Source organism: Anas platyrhynchos, chromosome 21 (genome assembly GCF_047663525.1).
Source record: "Anas platyrhynchos isolate ZD024472 breed Pekin duck chromosome 21, IASCAAS_PekinDuck_T2T, whole genome shotgun sequence".
Lineage (NCBI taxonomy): Eukaryota > Metazoa > Chordata > Aves > Anseriformes > Anatidae > Anas > Anas platyrhynchos.
Window position 1 is genome coordinate 13,512,901 of NC_092607.1, and position 26,958 is coordinate 13,539,858.

Consider the following 26,958-nt stretch of genomic DNA (forward strand, 5'->3'; position numbering starts at 1 on the left):
GGCTTGACTGTGTATTTCTAAGCATCTAGGATTTGCACCTTTGTGGTAAACTTTGCTAAAACAGTGACGTTTGCCACCATAGTCCCATGCTGTATTTCTTGTCACCACTGCGGGGTGATGTGTGACCTGCCCTTCTGCTTCTGACCTGGGCCTGGTTCTGCAAGAGACTAAAAGCAGGAAACGTGTGCCTCAAAGAGGAAATTTTAGAACATTGAAGCTTGTTGATACTAGATGGGAAGTGGCATTCGTGTGGCACCTGGGCTCTCTGAGGGAAGGTGTGGCTTCCACTGAAACAGGCGTTGGGCCTGGCCCTTGTGACTTCTCCTGCAGTCCCCGAGCTGTTTACACTACACACGCAGCTAAGAATCCTTCACAGGTGCTGATGGAAATTTTTAACGTTGGATTCAGAAGATGTTAGTAATGGTGAAAGAAGAAAATACCCCATCTTTAAAAGTTCCTGTGTGAACAGTTTTTGCAAATAAATCTACGCATTTCTGCCTCAGGGAGTTGAGGTGCCGCTTCTAGGCCAGCTTCAGTGCTGGTTTTGGAATTGCTCCTCACACCAAGCCCAAGAACCAGGCCTGGAGTGGTCTACAGATAAACTGGGCACTGCTTCCAGCCACTTCTGGGTCTGTCCACAGTGACCACCTCATGGTACCATCTGAAGGTCGGTTTCAGAATAACTGCCTGAGAGCCAAGCCCCCAGTTGCTCCCATGGCCACCTCTGATGCAAGTTCCAGACTCACTTTTCAATCACGTCCAAAGCTAAACCCCAAGCTAAACCCTGAGCTGCCTCTGCAGCCCTTTTCCTGTGGGCTGGGGCACGCTCCTGCCCCATGCTGGGGCCGCCTTCCCCTCCCGCACCTCCCTGCTCCCACGTTCCTCCAAGCATGCCAAGAAGGGCAGGGGGCAGCCTGTTTTTTGGTTTTTTTTTTATGCTTTTTTTTTTTTTTGCACCCCTTATCCTGATCTCTGCTGGAAGCAGCAGGGGTTTCAATGCATGCTTTGTGGCAGCGGGGTTGTCTGAGCCCTTTAAGCGCGAGATGAGCTCAGGTAGAAGGAACGCAAAGAGCTCCTTTCATCAGCCAGGGCCCCGCCAGCGGCTTCGGGGCATGTCCGGCCAGTTATAAATGGATCATGTGTTGCTATTTTTAGCCAAGAGAGGATTGTAAATATAAAAGGGTATAAAGTGCAAAACTTAGCAACAGTGGCGTTTGTTTACTTTTTCTTTTTTTCTTTTTTTTTTTTTCCTTCTCCCCTCCCGGTTGGCAGGAATGTGTTTGGAGAGGAATGAAGTTGAAGCAGGAGCTTTGCAGGGTGCTGGCGGTTGGACTTTGCACCACGCACAGCCCCCCCCCCCCCCCCCCCAGATATATCCATACAGAGGAGGGGCAGCGGGGAGCGGAGTCCAGGCTCTGCTGATACTCTTGAAAGAGCTCCCAAAGAGCTGCAGACAACCCAGAGCCAGCGCTGGAGGGAGGAGGAGCGGGGGGGGGAGAGCAGGGAGCCTGGGGGCCGCCTGGGGGGGGCCGGGGCACAGCGCCCCGCAGCCTGCATGGGGACAGAGTTCAACACATGGAAAACACTGACATTGGTAAAAATAGCAACCACCGGGTTAAAAATAGCCTCTGGTGAAATACATGTGCGGTAACTTCTGAAACCCTCTGGGGGAACTTCTCCCTTCTGATCCGCTCCTGCCGTGCTCCCTCTGCCTTCGCCGGCAAGAAAGCCCAAAGCTAAATCCCTCTGCAGATTGAAAATATTAAAGAAGCACCCTGTACACTGCAGAGGATGAGCTTTGGATATTTTTTTGGCGTTTTTTATGGATTTTTCTTTGTTTGTTTGCGCGTGCTGCAACGTTGTGCCAGAGGGGGTGGGGGACAAATTCCTCTTTTGCTGAGCCTCCTGCATAGTCTGGGGACAGACCAGCTAGAAAGCCTTCAGGGTTGGTTTTTCACTTTTCTCTTTCTCTTGAACTATTTTTGGTGTGGGATCTTTTTTTGGGGGGTGGTGGTTTTGCTTGTTTTCTGTGACAGCGGTCCTGCTTTGCAAGACCCTCCGTTCACTTCCAGGCGTGCAGACCCGAGCACTGCTGTCCCGCTCCGGCCCCCCGGCTCTGGCAGAGCAGCCAGGCAGCCAGCTGGATTATAAATCTCACACGGATCCGCAGAGAAGCGGCTCAAGGGCAGCAGCCAGCCGGGGCCCCAGCCCCAGTGGGGCCACGCTGCTTCCTGCGGCCCGGAAGGTGCAGGCTTGTCTCCAGGGGACCGCGCGATGGTGAAGGGAGGGAGCAGTCAGCTGTGTGATAGGAAAGGACAGGGAGACCTTGAGTGGATTTTTTCTTCCGAGCGGTCCCGTTGCATATTGGGGTGGGTGATGTTGAGGTGGTCCCAGCTGGGGAGCAGTGGGGTGAGGCGTGCTGGGTGTCAGGGAGATGCTCGGCTCGCAGAGGGGCTCACAGAAATCTTGTTCGAAATCTCTTGCAGCTCTGGCTATGAACTTGGCTTGTTTTGACTGGACTAGATAACTGAGGCAGAAACAATTATTGTGACAGACAGGCAGACCTGTTTCCTGAAGCTGCCCCAGCCACTGGGTAGGGAAAAATAGAAAGCTCCTGTAGTGTAGAGGCAACTACAGTTTCAATCAGACTGTCGTTTTTAGTTTTATTTTGTGGAACTGAGGATCTGAAGCTCTCCACCTGGTGCTTTGTCACGCAGGTTAGGAGCACCAGGTGTTGCAGGGCAGCATCCTATAACATCTCCTCCGATGTCCAGTGGGGTCCGCAGGCTGCCCCTCGCCCCAGGCTCGTGTCTGTGGCCAGGAGGAGTAGGCGTGAGGAGTGAGCCTGCTCCAGGTTCTGCGTTGGTGTCTTATCAACGTGTCTGGAAATCCTGGCGTTATAATGTAGGTGGACGGATGCCTTCCCCCTCTTCCAGGTCTGGGGTCAGCCTCCAAGCTGTTATGAGTCCTCCTGCCATGGCTGGAGGTGGCCGGGTGAGGGCATTTTATCTGGCAAGGGGAGAAAGGAGGTGGATGTCCGTAATTGTATTTAGTAAGCTAAGCCCTGAGCATTTAATTACTTTTTTTTTTTTTTTTGAGGATTGGACATTCCACAGCTTGTTTCTCTAGATCATTTTAAATTAGTTTTGATGTTTAAATGTACTTCAGATGAAGCCTGTCTAAATCCTTTAACCAGTGTATTTTTGACAGCCCAAATATGCTTTCATTTGATAAAGTAGCAAAGAAAATACTTTTTGTATTTGAGCAAAGCTGTTTTGTTTTTAAATTAGGTTGTTCAAATCCTTCTAATTTGATCATTTCATATTTGATTCAGCTCATAAAAACTATGCAGAAACTCGTATTACAAATCTAAACTGAACATTCATTTTCGTATCAAAATATTATTATAGAAAAATATTAGTCATTCTTCTTGGCATAGTAAGCAAAGAAACATGTGGATGTGTTAATTTATTCCAGACCCGTCAAAGAAGGATAGTTTATATAAGTAAAATAAATAATTCTTGCCTATTTAATAATTGGATCACTTTAACAATAGTTGACTAATAGTCAGATGTCTGAAACACATCTTGGCCATTTCTATTCTTCAGGGAATTTAACACATAAAGAATGTTTTTTCCAGGAATTGTCATTTTTAAATTGTTACCTTTTTACATACTTAATATTTGTTGCCCTCCGTAATGTATTAAATCCAAACTGGGAGAAAACAGCTCAAATGTAACTGAAATTAGTCCCTTGGGAGTCTGCAAAGGAATTAAACTGAGATTATAAATCTTGTGAAGGAGTTTGAGATGGGTACACACAAGATAAAGTTATTTAAAAAGTCTATTATTTTACTGTCTAGGTAAAAAGATTTTGTTTGTCAGAAATAGTGAAGTATTGGCTAGTCACCTGTTTTTTTTTTGATGGTGTTAGTGGACTGTTGAATATATAAGTCTAATTCCAAATTGCCTTAGTGGTGCAAGAGTGAATTTTTTTTTTTTTTTAAATAAAAAAAAAATAAAAAAAAGTCTTGCGATTATACTGTAAATGCAAATGTGTAGAAAAAGTACTATAAATACCTATAGCATATTAAATTCCTATATTTCCACATAAAGGTCTGTTAACTTGTTAGATATTAAATTGTTAGCATTATCTTCTGAGTTATTCTGCTCTTCTTCATAACTGCTTTAATATTTTGTTGTTTTCCCAATTTTGGGAATGCAGGTGATGTGTTTCTTCATGTTGGTAATTGATAACAGCTAATTAAGATTCTCTTAGGATTATGGTGGTTTTTTTAGATGACAAAATTCCACAATGATATTTTTTCTTTTTTTTTTTTTTTTTTTAATTTGCCTGAGCTTTAAAGAAATGAATCCTTTGACTATGTTACCTCTAAGTAATAAAATTAATCCCCCCCCTCCTGCCAAAGGTGTGATGGTGAAGATCTCATTGCAAACATACGCAATAGGGACTGAAACATTTATGGGTATTTTTGCTACCCTCTAAAATAATTTTTAGAAACGTTTAATTATCAGAATCTAGAGTACAGTGATAATTTGCCATGTTATTTGAAAGGGGTAACTTAAGTTATTAAAATGTCAGATAAACTATATTTGTTTCATATAGATAATATGGTAAGACAGTTTTGAGAACGTGTGAAATATTAGTTTTGATGACCTGAAGATATTCTATATCTGGACAGTCACAGCTGTGGTCTTGCTTTCTTTGTTCAGGATGATTTTTACAGAAGTTTTGGATGCATGGTAACCAACCAGTACTGTTCTCTAGAAAGTTAACTGAAGAACTATATTTTGTTAGAAAAAATTAGTAGAGTAATTGCAAAGTAAAACATCTCTAAGATAATTACTGTTTTTCCTGGTAACCTTTTCCTATTGCATGTTATAAAAGGGAGGGGGAAGAATTGAGTCAACCTTTTTGATGCTTACATTTTTCCTTGGAAACATCTCTCTCTTTTCTCTCTCTTTTAAAATTATATTTAATATATCAAATTCAAGATGGGATACATAACATTTATTAATTAAAATTATTGGATTTGCTTCTTCCTCATATTATAGTAACAAATTTATATGTAGCCTTAATATAAGCTAAATATTTAAGTTTTTGAATGTTAAGAATAAGATGGATATTTTTAATGTTTTTCATAATTTTGTTGTAGGATTTTCTTAATGAATTTATATTTAGAGTTTTCATGTAAATAATATTACATGATTATCAGATTAGTATACTTTATTTTGTCAGTGTTACTGTAAACTGTGTGCTAAAAGGCATAGAAATGCCTGAGACTGGTTAAGATATATCTGAAGATCATTCTGTACATTTATACTGGCTGAGTGCTAAGGAGTCAGCTTTGTCCTGAATGTGAACTGTAACCGTAGTGCTAAACATTGCAATTGCAACATCTATATTTAAAGGAAAAGTAGGGAATTTGATAGCAGCAACCACAAATAGAAATTTAGGAATCTTAAGTGACTGGAGAAAGTGATACCTGATCATTTGGTTTTGAACTTTAAAATTAAATTTCTTAAATCATGATGGAAATAAATTTTTAACATTTTTCTAAGTGCTAAAAAACGACATATGGAAAACTCATGTTCTGAGAAGCTGTAGCATAGTATTTCTAAATAAAAGAAGGAATGCAATTAGTGAGATGCCAATTATGACATTTGTTACTTATCCTTAGTATTTTTTCCCCCCCAGGGAAAGTTAATTAATTAAAACAAGGAAAATACTGGGGATCTTTGGTGAAAAAAACACAAACCCAAGATATTCTTGACACGATTCAAATAATAAAAACCTCCAAGTGCTGTCTCAAGCCAGAAGACTCCCAGGAGCTGGAGCTGCCTCAGAAGCTCGCTGGAGGTCTGATCTTGCTGCCTCAGTGCTGCACTTTGCTTTCCCGTGAGCAACAGCAGGAGCAGGCATTTAAATTACTTCTGATTAAAAGGGAGCACATTATCATCAGGAGGCCACACTGGACAAGGAAACGTATGGCTGTGTTAGCAATGATTTTTGATTAGCTGTTTGCAGTACTAGACCTGCTAAACTCTAGTCCCTTTCTGTTTTTTATTTATTATTTTTAATACTATTTTTAATCATGCTTTTTTTTGTGTGTGTGTGTGAGAAATGTCGGGAAAGGGCAGCTTGGCAAAAAACTGAGCATTGACTTGCTGTTTGCATATTTGGGAAGGATTCCCTCTGAAATATTCCTAAGGCTTTAGAAAACTGGAAAGGAAAAAGAAACTTACTACAGTAAAACCACTGATGCAATTAACATTTGCTAAAGTGACGCAAGGCTTTCAGATGTAAGAGCTACCTAGAGTTTGTTTCCATGCTGCTGCCCGAACCGAGGGTCAGTACCAACCTATTATTCCGATTTCTCCCATCAGATTGTGCCGGTTCTGTTGTGGCTTGAGGATGGCCCTCGCTGAAACGCTAACTTTAATTGTGGAGCTCCTCCCTCGTCCCCTGTCGCTGCCGAGGATGAGGACGAGGATGAGGACAGACGGGTGCTGGTGCTGGGTCAGTGGGCGACGGCTGCAGCAGCTGGGGCAGAGCTCGGGTCTTGTGCAGCTGCAGCCTCACGTGCTGGGCTGCAAGCTCAGGAGTCATGCAAGATGCTTGCTTGAACAGCTGTGGAAAAAAAAAAATGCAGTCATGATTATATGGCGGTTAATAGTGCTTACCCGGATATTTTTTTTCTTCTCTCTGCAAATCCCTCTGAGTCAGAAATACATAGCCAGGTATCTAGTGCATACCACCCGTATCTTAAACATCACCTCCACGATCTCTCCCTTGGGCAGCATCTAGCTGCCAAAGCAGACTCCTGCTGAAGGCATCCCCTGTGAAGAAATGAAGCATTTCTCCCAGCATTTTTGACAGAGCAGCTGTCTGGCGTAACCAGAACTGCAGCTGGAGAGCCCCGGTCCTACTCATCCTGCTTTTTTTTGCATGGCGTTTATAAATACGCGCTTCTGCTCGTGCCGCTGTGACTCTGTGAGCAGATAGGCTGCTCGACTGAGAATCCCTAAATGCACTGTGCATCACCAAACGTGCCGAGGAGGCCGTGCCCTGATGCGCAGCCCTGGGCAGTGAAAATCCTCCAGCTGCCGCTGGCAGCCCTGCCTTCCTCGCCCTCCTTCCCTGGCATGCATTTCCAAGCTTCCTATATGTGGAAAACTATGGAATATTCTCCAGTTCCACCCACAGCTGTTGTCAGAGGCCGAGGCAGAGCCCCTGGGAGCTGCGTTCGTGTTACTCAAACGCTTTCATGCAGCCCGAGGGAGACGCCCGTTAGTGCTCCTCTTGCACACGACTGCTTCCAGGGGTTTGTGCATCGCCCGTGATCCCGATACACAAAGCCCTGCTTTGCCATTACAGTTGTGTTGGAGAAATGCAACTTTTAAATAGGATTTGAAAGATTTGCTAGCCACGTTATGGGTTCAGTCAAGCTGGAAAGTGGATATGATGCAGAGGCAACACAGCTGCAGGTGCCTCGTGATGCAGCGCTGGTGGCTGATGGCCCCCTGGCAGCAGATCGGCTGCCTCTAAGTGGGAAAACCCAGCTCTGATTTTGAAAGCTACATGCTGTGGCTGTGTTAAATATGGGAGTTTTATAAGCAAAGCTGAATGCTTGTTGCACTCGTTCGTAGGCCAGTGTCTGGAGCACTGTAGTTGTGGTCGCCGTTGTACAGCACGCCTGCAGTGCTCATGCAGGCATGGTCATGGGGTTTTCCCACATATTGTTGTGTTTTCTAATAAAAAGCGTGAACGATGTGGAAGGTGTGATGCTGAGAAAAGCAAATGAGCAGACGGCCTTGTACATGGTACATTTCATGTTGTCATTTTGGTGAAATAGCCAGCAGAGGATAAGCATTGCAATAGCAAGCGTGCTGGTTCAGAGGCATCATGCATTAATACATATTATTTTGGTATTATTTGGATTTACACTGAGCTCATCCCTGTGCTAATCTGAATGCTTTGCTCTTATCCAGGCCGTTCCAGGCTGCCCATACAGTGAGTAGACAACCAGCCCGTCGTTTCTGTAATTCGTGTAATCTAATTACTGCCTGCCAGAGCAGCGAGTAGCTTCTGCTACAAATCCATGATGTACTGCTGTGATGCAGATGCCTGATCTGGAGTGGAGACCAGCTGAAAATGTACTGAGGGCTCTTCAGTGCATCAGGAGGCTGAGGTGCTCCTGGGGCTGTGACCATGCTTGAATTCGTCTCTTAGTGTCCGCCTGTGTGCACTTCAGAGCGTGTGACACTTGTCTACAGCAGTTTAAAGACTGAGAAAAATGATGGGAAGGAAACAACCACGTCTTCCTCTAGGTCAAGGTAGTTGCTTTGTCCTGTAGGCAATTAATTGTAAGAAAAAAGCCTCCCTCCCTGGCAGCCTGGATGGGCAGACCTCTCCTCCAGGCAATACACAGAGTTTTGGCTGCTCTAAATTCAGTCGCTTTTTTTTTTTTTATGTGTTGTTTTTAAGGGGGGAAAATAGAGCATTATTATTTGTAAAGGGTTGGATTCTCACTACAGAACAGCCCAAGTAAAGTAATCATACCATAGGTACTTTGCTTAAAATATTTAATCCATGTAGTTTGCTGTCATTGCCCTGCTGACCACTGCTTTTGAGCCAGAAGTGGCCAGGAGTGCCTGGTGGTGCTGTTGGTGGCTCCCCTGATGTTTAGCCTTTGATTTGGAGCGGCGATGAAAACTTGCCTTTGATGCAAGCCTGACTGGTCCAGCAGCATAGTGCCAGCGTGAGCAGGATGTGAATCTAGAATTATTTTTGTTATGAGCTCATGTAAAACCAGCCATTTTGCAGCCCTTCCAAAAAGGAAACAGCACCAAAGCCCACCCTGACTGATCCCTGCATGGTCCATGTCACCATTCGTTATTCCCGCCGGGTGCACTGTTTTAGGGGCCAGCACCTGTGAGAAAGTGCTGGTTTCTCAGTAGCTGGAGAGGAAAACATTACAGGTACTCGCTGGCTGGAAAAGGGAGATGCAGCAAGCAGCAGCTAGTTGCAAAATAGCCGCTTTAAAGCAGAAGCTGCTTGGCTCTGCCAGAGCTAAAGGGCCAGCCCCAGAATGGAATGCTTATAAAAATAAGATGGTAACCATGCAGCAGAGGAGAAGGAGTAGAGACCAGGAAGTTTCAATGTTACATACAACACGATACTCTGCTTGGAAAAATATTGTCACAATTATAGAGATACGGGCATGGGTCCATAGTTAAAAGGCATAACCAAGTACCTATCATTAGGGTGATTTTAATCTCTCATTTCCAATTTCATCTGTGGAAGAAACTCCTTTTGGCTTGAAAATTCTCATGTGAAATGTTGAGCCAAAGGAGATGTGTCTCGTTTGGGGAAAAGTTTGAAGTAATTGGTTAAGGCTGTTTTTGAATTATAGAGGAGGAGAAATTTGTCTTATACCATTTCAAAACATAACAGTATATTGAGTTATTTAAAAATTTACAGGATGATGGATTTATTTTAGTTTAACCATGTTGATATTTATCTGATGGTTTGTTTTCTTTTTTAACAAAATGGAAGAAAATATTCCTTTCATGGAACCTGATTGGGAAATAAAAACAAGACAGCAACCTATGAAAGCATACATGCTGCAGATCCTAAGTCATCTTGAGTAACCGTGGCATATCTTCATTTTCTATACTTCAGAAATCTTGCAGTCTATACAAATAAGGTTTTTCTCCTTTTTATAATAGTGGAACCTGATCTCTGTCCTTGCGGTTTAAAAGACAGGCTATTCCTTGAGCTCTAATTATATCCAGAGGGCCAACTTTCTGTTGGGTAGGGGCTGTAGATATGCAAGAACCAGCATAAACTCTGACTTCAGCATCCTTCTGTAGTCTCAGAGATGCCACGGTAGGCCAACGTGGGGCACTGGGGAAGGGACAAATCCATTCAGAGAACGAGTGCTCTGACACTTCTCCTTTTTGTGCTGTCAACTGGAGAGGTGCTAAATTGCAGCACTCCTCCGGGTTTAAAAAGTATTTAAGAACACATAGTCAGCATGCTAGAGAGAAGTACTAGAATTCCTGCTAGTCCAGCATCTTAAAAATTTGGATAAAAATGCTGAAACACTATTTAAATCATCTCTGTTTTGTGTGCTCTGTTTTTTTCCCCCCTTCCCTCTCGTGAAGCATCAGAATTACAACACAGACACTGATATTTTATCATCCTTCATTAAGGGCTCAACAAAAAAATAACTTCCTGAGGTGATGTTCCTCCTTTTGAGCTGTCAGTTTACCTACCTTCTTTTTACTATTCTTCTATTTACTAGAAAGACCTCAGCTGACATGATTTGCCTCAGCAAGCACTAAACATATATATACATATGTCACCTTTATGAGGTCTACCAGGGTACTCTGTGGGCACTCCAGGGTGGTGCTTCTGCCAAAGATGTTGATGTTTACTTAAGCAAGGCAAAACTCTTCAGGACCAGCAAAAAAAAAAAAAAAAAAAAAAAAAAAGGTCTAACAAAAATAGCTTAAGTAAACAAAGATGTTTCTCATTTGAGAGAAGGTAGCATGTGCCTGCGTAAGGACACGATCCCTACAGAGTCTGGCCCACCACAGTTTATAAATAAATAAATCCAGAGTGGAAAATTAAAAAGAATTGGAGAAGTGCAAAGGCACAGACTGGTCGCTCCCCATGGCAGCGCTGATAACACACTTTGTCCTCAAGGATGCAAGAACCGCACTGTCTTCATTTGAGCTCTCGCTGCTGGGGTAGTGCTGTTCTCCAGCAGCAGGCACTTGTTTATTTGTATTTATTTTTCAATCTGCTGCCCTTTGCTTCTCTCAGCAAAAGCAATGGGGTCAGTCCCTATGAATGGGTAGTTTAATATTTTCTGGTCATTTTAATGGGATGTTGGTGATGCCGGTTTATTTTACAGCAGGAACCAAGTCACCAGGAGGAGAGGGCTGCTTGGCGGATGCCGCTGCGGTCTGGTGGTGCTTCCCCAATACCACTTTCCTTACTGCATGCCTTGAAAAACAACAACAAATTCCTCTTCTACGCATGTGGCCAAGCGTTTCACTTTTCAACCAAGATTAGTTTCTGTCTAAGTCAGTTCATTTGCAGAAGTAAACCTCGGTGAGCCGCGGGCGCTGCCACTGTGCCTGGGGGCATGCTCCTTGCGGCCTGGCCTCGCTGAAGGCCGCGGCTTCGTTTCCAGCTGGGGCTGAAAGGAAAAACAGTGTTTTGAGGGTGTTGTGGACCCCGTCAGGGTGAGCAAGCTGTGCTGTAAGTCCTTCGAGGATTAGGGGCACGTGTAACTGCACTGCGTGAGCATACAGCAGCATTTTAAGGGTGCCCCCTCCCCAAACCTGGAATCTGTGCCTGGATTGACCTGACGGGTGGCTCAGCCTGGTTTGTGGATGGAGCTGAAGGCATCTGACCTTTGCTATCTTGCAGCTTTATTGTCCTCTGCTCCACCTCAGGTATTGCCTGCATTTCCAGGAAATGCACAAAACGTGCAGGACAGAGTTCATCTTTAAGAGGCATCCTGTGAAGTTTCTTTCCTTAGGAAGGGATTTGTTTCTTGTTAGGAAGATGGTAGCTCTCTCTCTACTTTCTGTAGTCTGTAAAAGTAGAAGGAAGATGTGTTTACAACCGTAGCCTAACTGCGTAGCTGGTTTTGTATTGCTTGAAGACAAGTTACTTCCCTTGACCTCGATGAGAGTTTCAGTGAAGTTACAGCAAAGGAATATAGCTTAAAATATAGGGTAGGGATGATGTCTGCCCCCCTTTTAAGTCTGTGATAACTGATAAGTATGAGCAACTTCATGAGAAGTATTTCAGAAGGAGCTTAAACAGTGGAGGAGACTGGTACTTAAGTTTCAGTAGATTACTATCACTTGTCTAGGCAGAAAATTTAATTCATTTCTGCATCAAGCTGTATTTTTGGCTTGTAAGGCTGGATGCCTTTATATATACCATCCTTTATTTAAAGACCTAAGATGTAACATCACTACTTTGAAATGCAGACAGCAACATTATGTTATTTAAAATAGTAACAGAAAAATGTAATATCTGTGATACTATCAGCATGCTAGATATCAAACCACCTGAAGCTTCTTGGGAGGTTTTCTTACAACCCTACTAGCTCAGACCCTGTGTGGATCAACTTTTGCACATTTTTCAAGCCAGTAAGTCTGCAAACAAGGATTTAGAGACTGCTAAGTAGTAAAATTGCAAAGGATAGACACTGGAGTTGGAGGAAAGGGACTCTGATATTTAGTTTCTTTTTCTTGGCATTATTTAGACTCCCAAATGACAACTTTCTAGTTTTCTAGCACAAAAGAGGCCTCACGCTGTTCAGGATCTGCTGTAAAGTCCTAGTACAGATCATTCTGTTTCCCAAACAATTTATCTCGTTCAATGGTATTTTTATTTCACGGCTACAGTTTATACACCCCAGTTAATAGATGGTATTTTTGGAAACCTCCCATTTATCTAACAATAAAAGCCAGGATGGAATATCAGCTTCCATTTAGATTTTCCTGAATTATCTCCTGTTAAATCAATAACATTTAAAAAAAAAAAAAAAATCTCTTCCTTTGCTTTTAAGGAAGAAAGAAAAAAAAAAAAGAAAAAGGAAATTAAAATGCTTTTTAAAACAAACACTGAGGGTAAAAAAGAGCATTGATTTCAAATAATTCAAATAGTCTAGGTGCTCTTTGTTGCAACATTTACATCATTATGAAATATTTTTTTAATCACAAGGATGTAACTGATTTACAGCATATACTGTGAATGCTAGAAGTAAATGTGGACTTGCCATCGTAACTTCTAGTTAGTGCACATCAGTGTCACATCTTAAACCCTAGCCGTTGGGAGAGAGACCGGGATGTTGGGGAGAGAGAATCAAATCAAAAAACTTTTTGACAAATTGACTTCCAGAAAATAAAAAACGTGCCACCTCTTTTTCTGATTAGACCCAACTACCTGAAAGGAGCTCTGTGCACATAGTGAGTCGCAGTAGCACTTTCATTTCTGTCACAGAGGTCTAAATAAATGAATTGGCCATCTGCAATTAATTCGCATTGTACAAATAGTTTGAAGACTGAGTAGTCTGTCTTCTGAACAGAGCAATCTATTTTTAGCTTTTCAAGCAAGCCTGTTTTGTGTTCTTTGTAGAGTCAGCGACATTCTTTCAATTTTTCAGCTTAATTAACACAAAAGAAATTGTAATCTGAGAAGGCAGCAGAAACAAGAACCCCCTGAAAACCATGAATTTGCAAGAGAGCAGATGATGGCAGCTTTGCAAAAGATAGACAACTGGCAAAAAAGGAAGAAAAAGTTCAGAGCAGTTTGTGGGATTTGGGCTGGATATTGTAAGGGCTAATTTTATACATACAGCTTGTTGATTTACAGTGAGTGCTCACGGGTCCTGTAACTAATGGGGAATTCTTTAATCTGAAAATGATAAGGGCCACAGAAAGAACGTTTTCACAGCTTTCTGAAAGAGATGATAGTTACAACAGAAGATTACTGGTGAATAAAGCAGTTTTCTGTAGAATTACGTACAGATGTCTAGCCTGGGTATGAATGTTGGTGCCAGGATGATTGAAGGAACACTGAATCCCCTCTAGCTTGACTCTGTGCTTGCAGTTGTGGGTAAATCCTTATTTCAAGCTTATGTAATATCATACATACACACACACACACACAAATTTCTTAGAATCACACCCTGGCAAATGCAAAAATATACTTGCATAACGAGTTGTATTACAGACAATATTAGTTAGAAGATTTGTAGTGATCATTTAAGGAAAGGAAGGCATAGGTTATTGTGCAGAGGGATTCTAGTTAACATGGTAGTTCTAGATACAAAAAAAAAAAAGGAAAGGAAGTAAAAAGCTGAATAAACAACAGAATACCAATCGCAATCAGTAAATATTAAGAAATAGTACTTTGAAATAACAAGAATATAAATAACAAGAAAATTAATGTGCCTGCTGGCAGGTGCTTTTCTGTTTAGATGTATTAAATATACAGCATTAGCATTGCTGTACATTAATATGTATAGCTTGTAAGCTTCCCAATTAAGTATCTTTCCAAGTATCCGTTTGTGGGTGCTTGTTTAAAATATGCAAACAGAAAGAGGAGCAGTTATAAACCTCCCCTCTTTGAATCTATGCAAAGAGCTCAGAAGCCTGAAGTCTGACTCCAAAAAGCATGCCAGGGAGTAAGGCAGCCCCGTCCAGCTGATTGCCACTGCAGCCCAGAACGTGGGAACACAGACGTGTTCCTGCACCAGCTGCTGCTCCCATAGCTTTGTGTTCCTGAACAATCTTTTAAAGATAAAATGTAGATTCTGAGTTGTATAATTCAGATTTAGAGGTGTTTAGTTGCATAAAAATACAGAGGAGTTCCTAATGGGATTCTTTTGCAGATACTGTGGTAGGTATGAAAAATAAATAGATCCACCACACAGATCCACCTGGAAGCCCTTTCAGAGGTCTGCCTGAATCTTTAGATACCAAGATACCGTTTGAAATCTGGTCTTTAGGTACTTTTGATTTTTTTTCAGCAGCTGAGTATCAACTTATTTTGGTTCCTCCCCAATATTTGTTTATGAAGAAGTCCTGTCCCTCATTACAGAAAAAATGTGCACAAAAAAGGCTTTAAGAAGCTGAATTTAGCTTTCAGAATTGTTTCAAATATATCAAATTGAAGTAGAATCGATGTCTGACTTTTGATTAAAATATGATTTTCCAGTTTGTTTCATAAATGTTCTCCTGCAGAGTGCCATTGACTTGTCCAGCTCTAACCAGTTTTGTAATACAAGAGCCTCACCTCTTAAAATAAGTACTGGGGGACTTTCACCGAGGAGGGCTTGCAAGGGTGTGTACTCTTTTTTTCCTCACTGTAGAAACAGGCTCTGTTTTCTATCTGTAAATGAAAACTGCAGCTGAGCAGCTGGGGGGAAGGGGAACATCGCTGTTCTTAGTAAGAAACAATAAGGAATTTATAAAGCTGTTGCAAAGCTTACATGAAGGATTAAGAAGGTGTGTAACTGGTATGTGGAGTCAACAGACAAGTGATGCTGATAGTAGAAGGAGTTCTGAGCTGTGGTGGGAAGGTTAGTTTGCTCATCTAGAAACTCTGGAGACCTGAGTAAGGTAGCACATAAGTTTCCTTAAAAACACTCATTTCAGATTCAAAGTCTTCACAATGCCAGATTTGATATGCACCTCTGAGTCTAACTAGAGGTAGTGTAAAAGCTGCTGATCAACACAGAAAGTTGGTGATTATATACTATAAAAAATCAGTTTGCATACTTTTACATGAATTTGCATTGTGAATTTGCCCCACCACACACAGTGCTAAAGGAAGTAGAAGAAAATGAGTGTTAGTGAGATCCTTTTCAGAATCTAAAAGCAGGCAGAAGAAAGTAACAGACACAACTAATCAATGAAATGGGATTTAATTATTATTTGAGTTTTACTTACAGAAGTTTTCCATTCTGGGGAATATGCAGACGTGCCTTTTATGTCTGAGGGCTAAATATACTCATAATGCTAATTTGTTAATGTGTTCATTGTTTTGATTTTTATAAAGATTTGTGGGCATTCATTAAACAATTTCATTGCATTGAAATCGGCAAGATAGATTTCTGTGATCTTCTCTGTACTCTTAAAGTTTGATTTTTGGATCTTTATTTAAAGAAAAATAAATTTCGTTCTGAAAGTATAGTTAAATACAGCAAGAAAACAGGAAATATGTCCTAAAGTATGGGATTTTTTAAGCCTTGTAAGAAAGCTTATTTAAGGATTCTTCTGCAAGGAAGCAAATTCTGAAATACCTATTTAGTGGAACAGTTGTAACATTGGTAAGGTGGTCAATCATACCGTTGGCTTTTATACTCAGCCAGTTTACTTGCCAGTATGAACGAAGACTTAAAGACTTATTTTTTATTAGAATTTATTTTAATGTGTGTTTCAGACAAAAAACAATGTGAACCTCTTAGTTCATCTACAGTATGCTAAATATTAATTTTTTCTGAAAGTAATCAAGCAAAACTGTTACTTCTAAACAAATGTTATCTTGTTGTGGCATCACATGGAAATACAAAGCCAGTCTTGATGTAGTGTGTGCACAATGGATCAGATACCTTCAGGATATCTCGCATATAATGCACACATTTTGCATAGATAGCCTTCCACCTCACCATTGGTATTTGTACTTAGCTGTCCACATCCACAGTGGCCCTGTGGTCATATCGCAGGTGAAAAACCCACAAATGTATGGTAGCTCGTCCAGTTGATGTTCCTCACTGTACTGAGAGGATACGACTTGCTTGTCATCATCACCAAGAGCCCCCTGAGAGCCCCAAGCAGTACTCCAGCAGCGAGCAGCTGCAGTGCTTCACTGTTTGATCTGTAGACAGTGCTAACTCCATGGTTTATTCTTTGTTCCGAGCTTCAGAGTGCGTGATAGGAGCTTCTAATTGCAATTTAAAGCTGTCTTCATTGCTTTGATCTGCTTTGCAAGAAGCCGTGGGAAACGCCCATGTTGTTCATGGAAAGGAATCGCCACAGAAGGGGCACCAAGTCTTGCTGTTCCTCTTCCCCTCCCCACTTTACAGCTGCTTACTGCCAATGTAAAACATGAAGATGCTTTTTCCGTGACAGATGAGGAGTGAGAACCGTGTCAAGGAAAAGCCGCGGGTCTGGCTAAGCATAGCACAAATCCCTAGATCAGGACTTGGAACTCAGCCTCCTGATCTCTTATTGAGGACTTTCTAGTCTAATAATCACGTTTTTAAGTGGCCTGACCTTTTAAAGGGGGGATATAATTGCAATTTGCATTGATTTTGATGGAAGTTAGGGCTACCTGACAGTTCTGAAGTACTTTATATTAGCTACTATGTTTGCTTCATGTGACTCCTTCATTTCAGCCTGGAGGTTCACAGGAGATCAAGACAAAATGTCTATAATATATGGAATTCTGGATAGCTGATATGCTAGTTGAAGGTCTAGTCTATACATTTAGGCACTTAATTTGCTATGCATGTGTTTCAGCAAGTTAACATAGTAACTTCTAAAGCTGTGGTAAATAATAGACCTTTCTGTTAGAAGAAATTGAATTTTTTTTTCTACGATATTGCTATGTTCATGCAAAGCAAATGCTGGAAGCAAATCAGACAGTAGAGGGAGCACAAGTTAACAGTCACTTTTCCCAGTGCCATGGGATAGCCGCGTTAAATGTGTGTCAAACAGCTAACAGAATGGAAGAAAGAAAGAAAAGGGGCAAACCATGTTGGTTAGTGGCATACTGGATGTGGATGAAAGGGCTGGAGGTAACAGGTTAAATGCCTGAGTACTAGAGAATGAGGCTAAATATGGCATATTAATACAGCACATGGCAAGGAGCCAGATATGTTGGTTCATAGATCTTAACGTGCTTCTAATATTTGGGTTTGAGTAGGATTAAAAAACAGAAAGGAGTTTTTTTCTGGTTCTGGTATCGACAGAGATGGAATCTCTGAAGAGCAATTTCAGTGCTGTGGAATCCAAACCCAAATTCCAGTCTTATATGACCTTAGGATCCAAGCCACAACCCAACGTCATTTCTTCTGTCTGTCTGTACCAAATATTTGATAACTACGCTCTACAAAATCACTTGCGTGCAACTACGAAATGTAGTTAGGTGATCGTGGCTCTCTGGAAACAAAACCTAGCTCTTTGACAATTGATACTTCCATCAGGAATGGTGTGTGACTTTAGCCTCTAACTCTGGTTTAAAAAACATAGCATCTCCGAGGTACAAGTTTCTTGTGCTGTGTGTTAGACGTGTTTACATTATCAAGTACCAGAGCTAGGACTAGTTGCTAAAATATAAGGTTTCTTAGGAATCAGCTGCATTAATGACTTTGTTATAACTGAGGATATAAATGAAAATGACATTTATATAACAGACTTTCCAGTATAAAAGCCAGAGTCTGCTGGCTATAAACACTCAGAAGGCTTTACCATGAAAAATTGTAACAATCAGGGGTTAGATGTTACATTTAGAGAAAATGTAGGGCAAGACACATGAATCTACTGCTTTTTTATCATCTTTTTCCAAGTAGAATGACTTGAGCTAAAGTTAACTTTTTACTACTTAAGAAGATTATATGGTTCATAGAAAAATAATTCAAACTGCTTAATTTTTAAAGCTTTTTTAATAAGAAAACTTCAAAGAGGTTCATTTTAGAGTAGCATTCAAGCAATGTAGGTAAGGTAGTTAAATATTCCCCCACCAAAATGTAGTTTGAAAAATAGACTTTCATGGCACCTATACAAGTATTTCTATAGATCCTTATCTGTAAGAACAGCAACATATTTCTTTTTTTTTAATTAAAGATCATTATAATTGCTAATGTATGATTGTTTGGGGGCATATGTGAGTCAAACTGTGGTTTAGAGAACACACACTTTAAGAACACCTTAACCTTCACTGAATCCTTCGTCCTGTGCTGTAACCTCTGTGCTGAATTAAAATATAGGCCTATGTTTAAGATGCACTACGTCCTTGCCAAGGAGAGGAGCACCTCCAAGAGGATAATTGAGAAAGCTGGGAATCATTGAAAATAAATGAGCAGCTGAATTTCGTATGATGGTGACCATTTTGCAGAGAAGTTGATAAGCAGTTTGGGGAAAAAAAAAAAAAAAAGCAAAAGGGCAGAAAAGGAGTTCAAATTATTTAGGGAAGCAGTGCTCTCTCCCAAAGAAGCAAAACGTTCTAGAGAGAGCAGAGGCAGACTCATGGCTCCAAGGAAAGGTAACGTCAGGCCAAGAGGTGAATTCAAGCCTGTTTGGTTTATTAAATTGTATTCTTTCCTTGCTTATATGTTTTTGTTTGCTTTTTGTTGGTGGTGTTTTTTTTGGAGGGGGGAGTAGTTTGTTTGTTGTTTTTGTTATTCTAAGACTTAGGTGTTTATGATTAAGAGGTTCCTTTGCTAAGACTATATTGCTTTCTTTCATAAACCTTTAAGGATGCCACTGGAAAACTGGAGTTTCTCACAGGCAGCATACCCTAGGGTAATGTACCTAAAGAACTGGCTCCAGAAAATTGGACCATAAGTGTTGATGTGTCCAGATATGTGGCTTACACGATGAAGTGCTCTTCAGCTCGGGTCTTCAAAGCTAGTCAGTAATGATTCATTCACAGCGCATATCTGTCCAGACACGAGAACTTGATGCAATAAAAAGATTTCTTACTCAAGTATTCAGAGACCGTAACAATTACATAATTGTTACTAGGGCAGGAGGTCTCAAGTCATGGTAGATTATTATTGTCATGTCTTGCCCCATCTTCCTGTCTGCATACAGACCAGTTTGGTATGCTGGGATCCAGCCAGTGAATCTGTGTACTTCTACCACCTCTCACCTGAGTCATCTGCTCATACCTGCAGGTTTCTCACTGGTGCTTATATAAACAGACCTTGGGTAGGACACTCTTGGGCAGTGAGATCCTGCAGTCCATTTACTTAGATAGTGAAAGCACCACTTCAGCATTTCACAGTCTTCATTTCACAATATATTTATTCCTTAGTTTCAACTTTCTGGTAATGAGAATTCCTTTGTTCATCCCAGGCAAGCCAGGCTGAGACAAGGAATTTCCTAGTCTTTGTCACTTTACTCTTAAACAGTACTTAGCATATACAGATTTCTGAAAAAATAGCATTATTGCATGTCTTTACTGCACAGTTTGATCTTGTAGCTTGTTTTTGTTAGATGCAGACAGCATCCCTATGCTTTCCCTCCACTTGGCTTGTCCGCTGCAGTCTCTTTCATAGAGACTGAAGCCCATTCTTTCTAACCATTTTTTTTTTCCTCCAAGCCAGCTTTTAGGGTGGAGAATTAAAAAATATTGCTAGGCTAAGAGCTGGGAGTTGATCTGTGCAGGTAGAACATGGTGGTTCTGTTTCTGCTTTGTGGCCGTAATCATTCAACTGAATACTGAGTCTCTCCAGCAAAACTAATGCTTTAATCCACCATGGAGGGCATGACATAAAATAAATTTAAACAAACCTTATAGCCAGGATGATGTTCACAACATAAAACAGAGTTAGTGTTTTGACGGGGATATATTTGCAGTGTGTCAGTGTTTCAGTGTGCCTTTGTCACCTTTGCCTGTGAATTGTGAATTTATGCACTCCCTCACTTGGTTCTTCACTCAAGGAAAGCAAAAGCAGGAAGCTTAAACTCCATTTTTCTTTCAAATGAATATTAATGGAAAACATTATGAGGTACTTGCTCAGCTCTATAGTAATACACATGTCCATTCATGAGATGGTCCAGAGCAGAGGATTAGGAATACAGAATTTAAGAGTGAATTTGAAAAGGCAGCACAGGAACTTCAGGCCTCAAACTATCATCGGAAAGTTTGGCTTTATTTCACGCTGTCAGCCTGGATTCTCCTTACAGCACCACCATATTCATAATAAAGAAATAAATTAAATCCACCCCTTCCTGTATGCCTCACAACACTCAGCACTGTGCATGCTCAGCACATGTGTAGTTTTGATAAAGAGACATTATCAAGGCTGAAATCATTTTAAACAAAACAAATAATGTGGCTGCCCAGCACTTCCTCTGGAAGTAGTTCCTTGGACAAATCTTCCTTAAGGCTCATATGTATGGAGTTAGTATATCCCTCAGTAACACCGATTCACAGAATGTTTGAGGATAAATGTATGGCTGTGTATTTTATATATAGGGTGTGAAATTCAGCCATGCGGGAGGGCCCTGCCTCCAGCCGGGGCCGCGGGTGCCAGGAGGGCTCGGCCTTGCTCCCCACACCAGGCCGCGGTGGGCCGGCAGGGGGTTAAGGGTGCACCCCCGGTGCCCATCCCAGGGCTCAGGGTTCCTGGGCATGTTTTGGCACAGCAGCTGCCGTGGGCTTTGCCAGAGCACTGCAAATTGTGGGGGCCACCAGTGGTGTAAAGCCATCAGGTTCCCTGCCCCATGCAGCGTCCCTAGCGCAAATCCCATCTCCTTGGCTGCTTTGAGGGCAGGGTGAAGTTCCCTCTAAGTGCTACAAAATGTCACAGTGATCCCACTGAATGAAGCTGGGGGTGTCCACGTGCAGCTCTGTGGTCGCACAGGCCAGGTTCACAGCAGCTGCATGGCTCGGGGCTGGCACCCTGCATGTCCCTTCGAGTCAGAACGGGGCTCAGCTGTGCGACGCGCTCGCTGTTTACACAGCGGAGACGAAGCTGTAAAAAAGCCGATTGCTTCAGAAGCGAATAGGTCACTCTTAGTCAGACAAGAGAGCATGCACGGAGCAATGGAAAAACAAATTCGTTATTGTAACACCGAAGAGCATAAAGCAAACCTGGAGGCGACCTGCGAAAGAGCACACCACTGGGTTTCTGCCCTGTTTGGTACTTTGTGGGGTATGAAGAAAGACTGAAAACTGTGCAGGCATTTTAACAAAAAAAATTCAAAATAAAAAGTATCTTTGTGTGATTCTTTGAATGTAAAAAGCATGCTGGTTCTGGCTTTCCCTGACTTCGCTGGAGGGCCTGGGGCAGAAGGACTCAAAAGAATACTAGCAGCTTTCGTAGCATTTTCATTTCAGAAAAGCTGTGTTATAAGAGAGGCTACGTTTTCATTTAATATTCCTGAGGATGTCTGAGTTAAAATAGGTGTTAATAAAAAGAAGACAGCCTATTAAAATTGCTTCCTTTCTGAATAATTATTTTATGATGAAATATTTAACAGAAGGGCTTAAAGGCCAGAAGTGAGATCAGGGTCCCTTGGTTCTCGGTTCTGTGCAGACACATTGGAAGCAAGCAACTTACAACCTATGTGACAAAGGCAGATAAAAGATAGTTGGAAAAAGAGGCACAGAAGGGGGAAGTGGCTTGTCCGAGGTCATGCATGGATTGGTGGCTGTGCTGGATCGAGTGTCCCATGTTAGATCAGGTCTCCTGGATCCTCTTCCACTGCTTAATCCCAGAGCTCACCTCTTTCCCATGGACAGTTTTGTTGGCTTCTGCGAGCTCTCGAGCAGGCCTGTGAGCAGAGTTAATTCAGACACTGTGTTCAAACAGAAGGGAAGGAATGCTGAAGACATACCCTGTGCTGGGTCCATCAGAGGGCACAATCCTGCACCTCTGCTGGTTTTAACGTGGCAGAGGCAAAGTCCCTGTGTTGGGCCACAGGTTCTGAGCCAGCCTGGGGCTGGAGCAGGGTCCAGAGCCTGGACTCCTGCCTGGTTCCCACAGCCCTAGCAAGGGACGTACTTGCTCCTGGCTGGTGTCTGAGATGCAATGACAAGGGGAATCTTCCATTGCACACCTAAAGGCTTTGAGACGATTGTTTTATATATGTTGCTGATATTGAAGGGGGGGGAAAAAAAAAAAAAAGAAAAAAAACACACCAGAAAGACTTACTTAGAGCATTGGGAAAGGGTCTAAATTCTGCAACTGCCCTAGGGTATGTGGGGCACTCTCTAATTTAACATCAAGGCACTTAAGAAGTAATGATGCTGTTACTTTGCCAGACAGACAGATTCTTCCAGGAAAAATAGGGTACAAAAGACCCCTATTCTATAATTCTGTCTGTATGTAATTTTAGGATCTAGGCTTAACAGTTTTCCATGTAAAGAAAAAAGATGGGAGAAAATACTCTTTTTGAAAGGGAACACTTTCAGGCCTTTAGCAGTGCAGAGAAGGAGGAGCAAAATCACAGTTCTGTTATTCCTTGCAGATCATCTCTAATAATGGCTCCTGGTATTGAGAGTACTGCGGTTTGCTACCACTAAAATATAAAATCATTTTGAGTGTGAAAACCTGAGCGTCGTTCTATTAAAAAAAAAAAAAAAGTAAAAGAGAGGAATGTTTACAGTGCATTAAAACCTGTGTGACAACTTAACGAAAACTATTTTAACAATCCTCTTATTCCCCTTCCTGTTATGCTCCATAAAATGAGAAAGCAGTGTCAGTAAGCAGCAACACCGGTGCAGTGGGCGAGCGGAGCAGGCTGGGCTCCGGCTGCTCCTGGCTTGTGCTCAGCCCCCCGCGCCCACCCTGTGCGGCTGGGACAAGCGCTCGGTGCCAGGACTGCTTGGCGCAGCGTGCTCACGCTGCTGCGCGTGCTGGGGAGGCGAAGCCAGGAGCCTCCCTGCTCTCTGCTAACCTCCACGGCAGAGGAAAGACTCGGGAGCTTGTTGCTTCCTTGCAGGAGCTAGCTGGAACCTGGTATTTAGAAAACATCAGCCCCTGCTACTTCTGTGGGCTTTGTGACCCAAACATGGCAAGAATTAAAACAGAATAATTCTTTACAAAAGAAGTTTGCAGTCAGGGGTAGGTCTGGCGTGAATGTTGACAAATATTGAAACTAAATCTCAGAAACGAGATGTTCCAAATTTTTTTTTTTTTTGTAATCAGCATTCCATATGTGTTATGCAGAGAGCTAGGATGTGCTTGTACTTTTGTTACATAAGAGTTGTTTGTGTTTTTTTTTTTTGTTTTTTTTTTCTTTACAAAGTACGGTGCAGAATGCATGAGTAGTGAGAAGGAATATCATGAAAAAAAAAACTGTTAGAAAATAAGAAAAGCTAGTAGGTGAAAAGCTATTACTCAGTGTTTTATTTCCATAATCCCATGAGTTCCTTAAAGTCCCTTTTAATATTTCTCAGAAAAAGCTTCGAAGTGAGAGGAGGGAGGCAAGTTTTTTTTTCTTTGGTTTAAAGGAAGGTCTCGGTTAATTCTATTAGTAGACTCTGGGCTTGTTTTTATTTAAAAACAAAACAAAAATCCCTCTCAAGTTTAGAATTTCTGTATGGAAACATTCTTCTTCTTTGCCAGAGAGGGAAGTATCTCGTTTTCATTCTGTTTGTTTTGGAGTATCTGTACTTAAATGTTTTGTGTTTGTTCTTTATTGAATACATTAGTGGTGCATTAATTTCTTCCTGACAATGCTCGTTTTATTGCATTCAGATAGGCTCGCTCTTTCCCATATGACAGACAAACTTGTCGTTCTGCTTGATGACCCTGGTTTGCCCTCCCTGGGTTTGATTGATAACGGCTTAATTTCCAATCTTGTTTACCTATTAATACTTTTTGAAGTGATTTTTTTTCTGGTCACTGCAGAAGGAACAAATGAAAAAAAAAAAAGCCACATTGAATTCTTGCTCCAACTCCAATCTGTTTGCTTTGATTTTCCTTTTTAGATTATTGTTTGGCTTTAATTTGTTTGTTTCTCCTTTAAATGGGCTTGGGATTACTCAAGGGTTCCTTGTTCAGCAGGTCAAAGGGTAATGTGGAGACTTTGAAACTGTCTCCCTTTTTATCACCAAGTTTTGTTCTTCCAAGAGTCCAAAGGATTTTGCAGGCCGATAGCTCGTGGAGGATGCCTCCTTCTAAGGAAGGCGTAAGCAGCAGGCCCGATTCGGTGCAAGGGGCCACGGGGCCACTTCTGGTCTTCAAAGCAGATTTAAAAAAAATGGATCCAAGTCTAAACCATATCCTAAATTAATCCTCATACGAGACTAACTAAAAGACAAGTTTGCTGGGGATTAAACGCACTGAGATTGATAGATCTGACACTCGAGTAGCAGTCACTTCTGTGGCCTACGATGAAGGCCCACAGCTCTGCATTTCTAAAGCTAAAAATATAAAGAGACTTCAAAGCAGAGAAGTATCAATATACAGCGTGTGCTACTAAAAAATGTCCTTTAACTGAAAGAGTCCATCTGTCCCAGAGATAATGCCTACTTTTAAAAGAAGGAAGCCTGCTAGAGCTGCCCAGCCACAGCACTGTGAATATGTAGGACAGCAAAAATGCACAAAAAAAATGCAGCAAACGTGCAGGCTGCTTAAAAAAATCACAGCTATTTCTTCTTTCTGCAAAAGACTGTGAGCCTCAAAGGTGCTTTGCACAGGGGGAACTTTTTCAGCACCTTTCTAATATAAATTCAATGATTGTTTATTTTTTCCCAGTACTTTAAATCCCTTGAAAACCTTAGGAAGAGGACAAAACAAACAAACAAACAAAAAAAAAATAACCACTCTAAAATCTTCATTTCTTACAAAGATATGCAAAGATAATGAATTTCAAATAAATCACAAAGTGGGGAAGAACAGATACGTTAAACAAACAAACAAACAACATCAAAAAGTGTGTAGACATTATTCTACAATAGTGTATGTTCAGCTGAACTACAGGGTTGCAAATGCTCAGTGAAAAATAGATTAAACTATCTTCCCCTTGAGACTTCACCTTAACATGATTAGCAGCTCTGACCCAAAATCTTAGGAGGGGAACAGGCTTGTGGGTGTGAGTTCTGGGTGGAGGAGGTAACTCAAATGCATGCCATAGCTGCGCTTTGAGATTAGTAGTGAAGTGCTGCAAAGTTTGCTGTACACTGACCCCCCTGCTTGATGGCTTTAAATTGGAGTGTTTTTCCTTTTTTTTTCTTTTTTTTTTTAATTATTATTATTACTATTTATTTATTTTTCACACACACCTGGCCCTTCATAGGTAAATCCTGATATCACGCAGATTATGGTCACAAAGTTTGCAGTCTGGGTTTTCACGTGGAAAGAGTTTAAAGTAGCAGATCAAGTGTTGCTCTGAGAGCCATTTGTTTCACGTGTTCCCCAGATTAACTGAGCTCTGTATCCTCCCAGTAAAAAGGGCTTGCTGAAAATAAGCTATACCCTATAAATGGAAACAAAGGGAATTGTATGGTTAAATCACCAGTGCTGCTTTTACTTTTTGAGCCAGAAATGTTGTCTTCTCTGCTGTGGCAGGAACTGCAACACAGGCTATTCCAGTAGCAGCGAAGGCTGACAGCCTCCTCAAAAGCTGCATTGCCATTTGACTCTGGTTGCTAAGGGATGCTCAAGCGTGATGTAGTCTCTATCTTCCCTTCCAAATGAGCACACTGGTTTGGTCACAACTCCACCCCCGCAGTTCACAGCCAAAAGTTTATGAGGTCATGTTAACTGCGGACAGCGTGATCCCGTAAGGAGCCGCACAACTGTCCTGCGTGAAAAGTAATTAACTGTTTCTTTCTTCTGTAGGCTGGGGCATGCAAAGTGCTCGGTACCTTCGACTTCCTAACAAATGTGAATTGTTTGCAATAGGAGATAAGGGGTTTTGTCATCCTGGAGGGTTTGGGGGGCTTCTGTGTTGTAAGATGGACGTCCTGATCTGCAGCTAACAATCGCCTGTGAAAACAAAGGGTGACCAGTGAACTCAGAGCTAGCTCTGATCCACTGGGGCTAACAGTGCTGCTTCATCAGGGTTGTAAGCTCAAAGTTTTATCCATTTAGTTAGGGAAAAAAAAAAAAAGGAAAGACATGAAGCCTGTTTGTCAAAAGCCTTTTTTCAGCAGTATCATAATCTCTGTTAAGAAAATTATAAATAAATAACTCCAAGAACAACTGTTGCATCTACATTTTCAAGCCAATGTTTGTGAATTTCCTCGTCTCTTACTTGAACGTGTGAATGTCCTCATGAGCTGTAAGGGAGATGACTACAACGAAAATGCATTAACATGGCTATATGCAATGGTCTGTCAAATATAAGGGGAAATTATTAAAAGGGGAAAAAGTATCTTTGTTACACCTATGTGTATTGTATGGAAATCTTAAAAGGACAGAAGTTTGTGTGTGCAGGGCAGGGGGAAGCTTAATGGATCATGTACTTTTCTCTCACTTGTTCTGTCATTGATAGTCTAGTTTTACTTTATATCTGAATTGTTCTAACCATTTGTAAATCAAGCTGTATAGTTGTCCTCACTTGGAAGAGCAAAGTCTGCATAAATTATGCACTCAATGGGACTGCACAACTGAACAGAATAACTTTATTTACAGGATCGGGCTATTGTTGCAAATCTTCCCTCAGTCTCAGATGCCAGAGAATAGTTTTTGTGGTGAAAGCTGTAGAGGGAGAA

The 26,958-nt window shown here is 41.6% G+C and overlaps 1 protein-coding gene and 2 long non-coding RNA genes across 3 annotated transcripts in view; 2 read left to right on the forward strand and 1 right to left on the reverse strand.

Annotated features, from left to right (window-relative positions):
- Positions 1 to 26,958, forward strand: part of GNAS (GNAS complex locus) — a 150,215-nt gene that overhangs the window by 22,763 nt on the left and 100,494 nt on the right. The window lies entirely within an intron of this gene.
- Positions 775 to 6,937, reverse strand: LOC101792091 (uncharacterized). The gene is made up of 3 exons (XR_003492180.3): positions 6,798 to 6,937; positions 6,383 to 6,651; positions 775 to 3,009 (listed from the first exon to the last, which is right to left on the reverse strand). It is a non-coding gene; the product is annotated as an uncharacterized lncRNA (long non-coding RNA).
- Positions 1,818 to 26,359, forward strand: LOC119713312 (uncharacterized). Its single transcript, XR_005260434.2, has 2 exons — positions 1,818 to 1,945; positions 6,408 to 26,359. It is a non-coding gene; the product is annotated as an uncharacterized lncRNA (long non-coding RNA).